Below are 8,832 nucleotides of genomic sequence, written 5' to 3'. Positions count from 1 at the left end.
TGCACGAGTAGAACACAAAGAGTTGTGGGCCACCAACTTCTTATTTTGATTCGGCGGTATTGTTGGATGAAGCGGCCTGGACCAACCTTACATGACCACGTTCATGAGACCGGTTCCACCGACAGACATGCAACTTGTGCATAAAGGTGGCTGGCGGGTGTCTGTTTATCCAACTTTAGTTGAATCGAATTTGACTACGACCGGTCCTTGTTGAAGGATAAAACTACACACTTGACGAAAAATTGTTGTGGTTTTGATGCGTAGGTAAGAACGGTTCTTGCTAGAAGCCCGTAGCAGCTACGTAAAACTTGCAACAACAAAGTAGAGGATGTATAACTTGCTTTTGCAGGGCATGTTGTGATGTGATATGGTCAAGACATGATGTGATATAAGTTATTGTATTAGATGATCATGTTTTGTAAAAGTTATCGGCAACTGGCAGGAGCCTTATGGTTGTTGCTTTATTGTATGAAATGCAATCACCATGTAATTGCTTTGCTTTATCACTATGCGGTAGCGATATTCATAGAAGCAATAGTTGGCAAGACGACAACAATGCTACGATGGAGATCAAGGTGTCAAGCCGGTGATGATGGAGATCATGACGGTGCTTTGGAGATGGAGATCAAAGGCACAAGATGATGATGGCCATATCATGTCACATATTTTGATTGCATGTGATGTTTATCTTTTATACATCTTATTTTGCTTAGTATGGCGGTAGCATTATAAGATGATCCCTCACTAAATTTCAAGGTATAAGTGTTCTCCCTGAGTATGCACCGTTGCTACAGTTCGTCGTGCCGAGACACCATGTGATGATCGGGTGTGATAAGCTCTACATTCACATACAACAGGTGCAAGACAGTTTTGCATGTGCAGAATACTCGGGTTAAACTTGACGAGCCTAGCATATGCATACATGGCCTCGGAACACTGGAGACCGAAAGGTCGAACGTGAATCATATAGTAGATATGATCAACATAGAGATGTTCACCATTGAAAACTACTCCATCTCACATGATGATCGGACATGGTTTAGTTGATATGGATCACGTGATCATTCAGATGACTCGAGGGATGTCTATCTAAGTGGGAGTTCTTAAGTAATAGGATTAATTGAACTTAAATTTATCATGAACTTAGTACTGATAGTTTTTTTTGCATATCTATGTTGTTGTAGATATATGGCCCGTGCTACCGTTCCCTTGAATTTTAATGCGTTCCTAGAGAAAGATAAATTGAAAAATGATGGTAGCAACTCCACAGACTGGGTCCATAACTTGAGGATTATCCTCATTGCTGCATAGAAGAATTACGTCCTTGAAGAACCTCTAGGTGCAAGGCCCGCTGCAGGAGCAACTCCGGACGTTATGAACGTCTGGCAAACTAAGGCTGATGACTACTCGATAGTTTAGTGTGCCATGCTTTACGACTTAGAATCGGGACTTCAAAGACATTTTGAACGTCATGGAGCATATGAGATGTTCCAGGAGTTCAAGTTAATATTTCAAGCAAATGCCCAAGTTGAGAGATATGAAGTCTCCAACAAGTTCTATAGCTGCAAGATGGAGAATAGTTCTGTTAGTGAACACATACTCAGAATGTCTGGGTACCATAACCACTTGACTCAGCTGGGAGTTAATCTTCCTGATGATAGTGTCATTGATAGAGTTCTTCAATCACTACCACCAAGCTATAAAGTCTTCGTGATGAACTATAATATGCAAGGGATAGAAAAGACAATTCCCGAGCTCTTCGTAATGCTTAAGGCTGCGGAGATGGTTAACAAGACCACTAGTTTCAAGAAAAATGGCAAAGGGAAGAAGGGGAACTTCAAGAAGAATAGCAAGAAAGTTGCTGCTCAAGGGAAGAAGCCCAAGTCTGGACCTAAGCCTGAAACTGAGTGCTTCTACTGCAAAGGGACTGGTCACTGAAAGCAGAACTGCCCCAAGTATTTGGCGGAGAAGAAGGATGGCAAAGTGAAAGGTATATTTGATATACATGTTATTGATGTGTACCTTACTAATGCTCGTAGTAGCGCTTGGGTATTTGATACTGGTTCTGTTGCTCATATTTGCAACTCGAAACAGGGGCTACGGATTAAACGAAGATTGGCTAAGGACGAGGTGACGATGCACGTCGAAAATGGTTCCAAGGTCGATGTGATCGCCGTCAGCACGCTACCTCTACATCTACCTTTGGGATTAGTTTTAGACCTGAATAATTGTTATTTGGTACCAGCGTTGAGCATGAACATTATATCTGGATCTTGTTTGATGCGAGACGGTTATTCATTTAAATCAGAGAATAATGGTTATTCTATTTATATGAGTAATATCTTTTATGGTCATGCACCCTTGATGAGTGGTCTATTTTTGTTGAATCTCGATCGTAGTGATACACATATTCATAATATTTAAGCCAAAAGATGCAAAGTTAATAATGATAGTGCAACTTATTAGTGGCACTGCCGTTTCGGTCATATTGGTGTAAAGCGCATGAAGAAACTCCATGCAGATGGGTTTTTGGAATCACTTGATGCTTGCGAACCATGCCTCATGGGCAAGATGACTAAGACTCCGTTCTTCGGAAATATGGAGCGAGCCACTGACTTATTGGAAATAATACATACTGATGTATGCGGTCCGATGAGTGTTGAGGCTCGCGGCGGATATCGTTATTTTCTGACCTTCACAGATGATTTGAGAAGCTATGGGTATATCTACTTAATGAAACATAAGTCTGAAACATTTGAAAAGTTCAAAGAATTTCAGAGTGAAGTAGAAAATCATCGTAACAAGAAAATAAAGTTTCTATGATCTGATCACGGAGGCGAATATTTGAGTTACGAGTTTGGTCTTAATTTGAAACAATGTGGAATAGTTTCGCAACTCACGCCACCTGGAACACCATAGTGTAATGGTGTGTCCGAACATCGTAACCGTACCTTATTAGATATGGTGTGATCTAAGATGTCTCTTACCGATTTACCACTATCGTTTTAGGGTTATGCTTTAGAGATGGCTGCATTCACATTAAATAGGGCACCATCTAAATCCGCTGAGACGACACCATATGAACTGTGGTTTCTCAAGAAACCTAAGCTGTCGTTTCTTAAAGTTTGGGGTTGCGATGCTTATGTGAAAAAGCTTCAGCCTGATTAGCTCGAACCCAAATCGGAGAAATGTGTCTTCATAGGTGTCGTGGTATTCTCACGGGAGGCTTGCGAGTCGACAGATGCCACAAGGGCTTAGTGTGAGGGTAAGACTACTGCTGATAGGACCGGGAGCGGGTATGCGAGTAGCACGCGCCAGTTTACCCAGGTTCGGGGCTCTCCGAAGAGATAATACCCCTACTCCTGCATGTCTGAGTATATCTGATATATCTGGTACAGAGTGCTCCTGGAGCTGTATCTTTGGTCAGTGCCATAAGCATGTGACTTTGTATATGCGTGTGGCCGGATGAACATGCGTGCTCTAGTGGCCGAATGGCTCTTGGCCGTGGGTGTTCATGCGTGAGTGCATGTGTGTGCCTGGGCATGTATGCCTGCCTCTCCGTGAGGATGGATGGATGGTTGCTAGCTATATATAGTGTGGGGGTAGCTTACTACCTAAGCTGGGTAGTGGCGTGGGGGGCAAGTGGGCATGGGGCAGCATGCCCATGTACATGATGTGCATGCCTCTTTGTCACTGGCGCACTTTATAAAACAGTGCCCAGGGACAGATACACTGTAGATGATGTCATCGCTACTATTTGTCAACAGTGCCGGGTACGGCCGTCTCGTCGGTGTCTTGTCGGTGTCGGGTCGGGCTGCAGTCGGCAGCCGGCTGGTGGGCGCAGTCGGCAGCCGGCTGGTCGGCGCAGTCAGCAGCTGGCAGCCGGCCGGGCAGAGCAGCCGGCCGGGCAGAGCAGTCGGACGGGGAGCCGGCAGGAGCAGCCGGGCAGTCGGACTGAGGGGCTTTGCTAGCCCCTATGTCTTGAATTATTGTCTCGCCGTCTTTGGGGTATTAGTGGTCAATTACTCCGACAGTAGCCCCCAAGCCTCCAGGCAACTTGGCAAAGTTGGGCGGAGGTTTTTTGGCGGGTGTTTCATGGAAATGATCATGCAAAAGACAAACTTAGTCCACGCAGATATATCAAATGATTGCTTTTAGCACTGCATGTTTTATGCGGAGGGTGCTGACTCGGTTTCGTCCGAGCCCCCTTCAATCACTTTCATGTTCCCTCCGCACTTTGGCTTGTGCTCTCGCTTGCCGGACAGCCGCTCTGCGGTCTGTGGCTGAGAGTGGGCCGCGGAGTGGAGTGTACAATACTCAGACTTTCGGAGCGAATTTAACCGAGTAGATACTCATAAAGAAAACGGCCAGGTCCCCCGAACCGCTTTTCTTCCCGGACGTTTTTCGCGTGGGTGGCCTCCAGCATTCACTCTTGCTAGCCGGACAGCCGCTCTGCGGTCTGTGACTAAGAGTGGGCCTTTGGTACCGCGCACGCTACTAAGCCGTCTGCGGGAACAAACGTCTCAGACCGAGCTGCCAGCCCCCGGGCCAACTCTGGCTGGCCGGGGCGAACAGTGCTGGAACTGTAATAAAATGCGAAGATAGCCCCCGAGCATCGCTCGGGGTTATCCGTGCTCTCGCGGTGAAAAAATATGCGGGTGAGGAGCTCACATTGATTTTCGTCGAAGACAGCCGGCGCGGCTCGGCGCTCGCGGAGCGCATCGGCACACCCGCTGGGTGTAGCCCTCGAGCCTCTAGGCGCTCGAGGAGGGCCCAGCCGGTCGGGCCTGACCGGCTAGGCGGCAAGGAGAACGCAGCCGGGCTAGCCTGGCACAGCCGGCCAGGTGGCGATGCGTCTGGCAGCGCCCTTTTTCTTCTTTCTTCTCTTGTTTTTGTTTCTTGTAATCTTCTGTGGGGGCGCGCCAGCGCACCCACTGGGTGTAGCCCCCGAGATTTGGGCCGACTGCTGAGCAGTCGGGCCGGATATCCCGGCAACTACTTTGTCTTCTTCCTTGCGGGGGCGCGTCAGGGCACCCGCTGGGTGTAGCCCCCGAGATTCGGGACGACTGCTGAGTAGTCGAGTCGGATCTCCCGGTGACTACTTTGTCTTCTTCTTCACGGGGGCGCGTCAGCGCACCCGCTGGGTGTAGCCCCCGAGATTCGGGCCGACTGCTGAGCAGTCGGGCCGGATCTCCCGGCGACTACTTTCTCTTCTTCCTTGCGGGGGCACGTCAGCGCACCCGCTGGGTGTAGCCCCCGAGATTCCGGACGACTGCTGAGCAGTCGGGCCGGATCTCCTGGCGACTACTTTGTCTTCTTTTTCTTCTTCAGCCGGCTGGGCAGGCGGACTCCGACACATCAGTCGGGCTCTTTGTAGCTGGCCAGGCAGCCAGCGGTCGGACGCACATCTGGCAGTCGGACGCACATTTCTTTCTTCTGCTTTGTTTCTCGGATGCCCACTTTCTCTCTTTTGTTTTGGCGCAAGCCGGCATCTTGACTTTTCTTCTCTGGCAGCCGGATTGGGCATTCGGCCTCTTTTCCCAGACAGCCGGCTCACGCTCCAGCCGGCCGGCTTCTTCTTCTTTTGTAAGCAGTCATCCGACCCCTTTTTCCTCATAGCAGCCCGCAGCAGCGGGAGCCGGCACAGCAAGCGCGCTGGGCACAGCCAGAGGCGAGGGAGGCGGGCCGAGGCGCGGGAGAGGACGGCCGTGAGGAAGCCGGCTGCGGGGGGAGGGGGGCGAGTGGTGGCGACTGGCGGAGGCCGGCTGCGGGAGAGCCGGGCCGTGACCGCGCTCGGTGGAGGCCGGCACGAGGTGGCGCTACCAGCCGAGCGGAGGAGGCCGGGACCGGGGCCGCACGCGGGGAGGAGCGGCGAGCGGGAGCCGTGGCGGAGCAGAGCCGCGCGGACGGGGCAGGCGGAGGAGATCACCAGGTGTGACACCCAAAAATTTTAATTTGATTTTTTCAAACTTTTAATTTTTATTTGAGGAGGGTATTTAAATTTTCTTCTAAAGAACCACCCTCTCAAAAAATTTCTCTTATGGCAAGTGTTCTATTTGGATTCACCCAAGGCTTGATTTTGGTCTTGGAGGTTTTCCTCTTTTATTTTGACTCAAACCAAAATGTTTCTCTCTTGGAAAATTGCCTTTTAAAATTTTCTTTGAAAAAGGCCCTATAACTTTTGGAATGATCCTTTGCCACTTTCAACAATTCTCTCTTGCCATGATCCTAGTGTGAATCCACTCTCCTAAACCTTCCCTCACCTTTGGATCATGATTTGCATCAAATCCAGCAAGTTGGACCTCCCCCTATAATTATTTTTCCATTTAAATCTTATCAAAACAATTTCTGTCTTCTATTGTAGCCCTTAGAGATTTACAAAGGAGCTACCATCTCTGTTTCGATTTTTGGCCCCAAACCTTTTTCCCTTCCTAGTCCTTTGAACCCTCAACCAAGATCCATGAAGATCCACTAGTCTTCAGTTCAAATTTTTCAAACTATACTTGCTGCAAGTTTGGACCAGATTTGTCAAATTTGGTGAAATTCATTCAAATCTTTCTCCAAAAATTCTGAGTAAAATCAGGCAGCCTCTGGGTGCATTGAGTGGTCACCTCACCAAGTCCCAGCCCCAGGAAAGTTTTTCTCCTTGCCAAATCATTCTGTCGAACACCTACTGGACACTGTTACTGTCATTGTTTAGTTAAGTTCAGAAACAGTTTCAGTGCACTGTCGTTTTCTTCAGTGTTCGATCTCAATCTCGCCAGTGTCGCTGTGTCGCCTTGCTCCCCGTCCCCTCCCCCTTGTTCCTTCGACGCACGATCCCCTGGAGCCTTGCGGACGTCGGCGATGAGCAGGAGGAGGTGCGCCGCCCCGTGACCAACGCCAGCGGCGGCTTTGCGGCCGCCAGAGAGAGGCGCGGCGCAGACGGCGCCACCCAGCGCCGCCCAAGCCACCGGAGATCGCCGCGTGGGCTTCCACTCCCCAGAACGCGCTGCCACTCTTGTCGTGAACCGCTGAGCGCGGAGCATGCTCTCTGCCGCCGTCGAGCCCGTGCGGCCACCCCACCATGGACCAGCGCCATTACGCCAAGACCAACCCAGTTTAGCAGTGGAACGGCACCAGTACACCTCACTGATGCTGCCTGGCCACTCAAACCCCCTGCTCAACCACTGCCCCGCCGTAATCGCTCGCCGGAGCAACCCTGTTCACGGCCATCCCCTCGATCCGCCTATAAATAGAGGCCCCGAGCTTTAACTCGAACCTACACCACCTCTGCACTCCACCTAGACCACGCCAAGCCACTGGAAGAGCCCCGAGGGAGCTTTCTTCCCCGACTCCGACCACCGCGACCCGCCACGGGATCCAGCTCGATTCACTCCCGTGCGTGCACCTCTGCCTCCCATCTCTTGCCAGTAGCTTCCCTATGCATCCACTCTTCTGACCCGCGCTTCAATTCGGAGTTTGCAGCACCCACCGGAGTTCTCCACCATCACCCGAGCCGCCGTCCGCCGGAGAAAGTGTCGCCGTCGACGTGGTGCTCTCTGTCGGTCGAGTCCACCACCCACCGACGCGGAAGGACACGCTGAAGCTCTTGGTACACTCCGATCTCCCTGTCTCGCCGTGGTTCGACGCCGGCGACCACCACAGTCTTCGGGCGCCGGCGAGCTTTTTAAACCTGACATGTGGGACCCCCTGTCAGCCTCTCTTCTGTTTCCCCTCGCGAAGCGTTTTCTGTTGGCGCCTTCGGGCAAATACGTCTTCCCTTTGAGCTGGCGCGTTTCTTTCCGAAGCGTTTTCTATTTTCTCAGTTCAGCCCCTGGAACTTTTCTGTTTCATTACAGATGGGTCCTTGGACAGAAACCTTTATAACTTTTTAATAAAAAGCGATTTTTGAATGATTCTTTTTTGTCAGTCTTGTATTTTTGTCTAGTTTTTTATAGTATTTATTTGGAAATTTTTTGGAGAAGTTTTTATGCACGCGTTGGTTTTCACGTTAGTGCCCGTTTTCGTTATGCCGTAGGTTCCGGAAGAGGTGACGGAGCCGCGAACTTCGCCGAGCTAGACTCTGACTTCTCCGAACCAGGCAAGCATGTTTGAACCTTTGATATGATAGGTGTTTTTGCATGTTTGCGTGAGAGGTTGTGCGTGGCATATGAGTGTCAGTGAGTACCTCGTTGCTTGTGAAGCAACTACCCGCATGTTCCAAAGTTGCGATGATCTCTGGTGAGAGATGGCCTAACCATGTGGTGACATGGGGGGGCAGCAAGGTGGTACTGTTGTAGCATGCCAGCCTTGTGTCATCCGACAAATTCCGACGTTAACGTGGACGGAATCACGTTATCGTTCTTCCCCTTTCCGTGCTACCACATGTTTTCTGCCAGAATGCGGTTTAGTAAGTTGGTAACCTCTTTCTGTGTACACACCAAACAGAGGGGCCGGGATGATGGTTCCATGGCCCTGGATTAAAGCCAGTCATCCGGTCAGGGGGCATGGGTGTTTCCGGTTGGGACCGAGAGGGGGGCACCCCTTAGAGCGCGCGTATAGAAATTTGATCCCATGCTACGCGAGGTTGTAGCCTCCCCGTCTCAAGGTTTTTCTTGAACGTTGCCGAGGGTGATTCCTGGCTTCGGAAATGTTGAATGGGTGTGTACTGGTTAGATGTGTTTCTTCCAAAACACCGTAGACGGAACTAGTCCCCGTGACTACTGGAATCCGTTGGCTGTGGTTAAAGTACAAACTCTGCAGAGTCAAATCCTTCCGAGTCCTCGTATCCATGGTCCAGTATCGTGATCAGCGTATCCATGCCTATGTCATAACCTCATGGTATATTCT

Source organism: Triticum aestivum, chromosome 1D, assembly GCF_018294505.1.
Source record: "Triticum aestivum cultivar Chinese Spring chromosome 1D, IWGSC CS RefSeq v2.1, whole genome shotgun sequence".
Classification (NCBI taxonomy): domain Eukaryota; kingdom Viridiplantae; phylum Streptophyta; class Magnoliopsida; order Poales; family Poaceae; genus Triticum; species Triticum aestivum.
The sequence above is the reverse complement of the archived record's forward strand: the minus strand, read 5'-3'. Positions refer to the sequence as shown.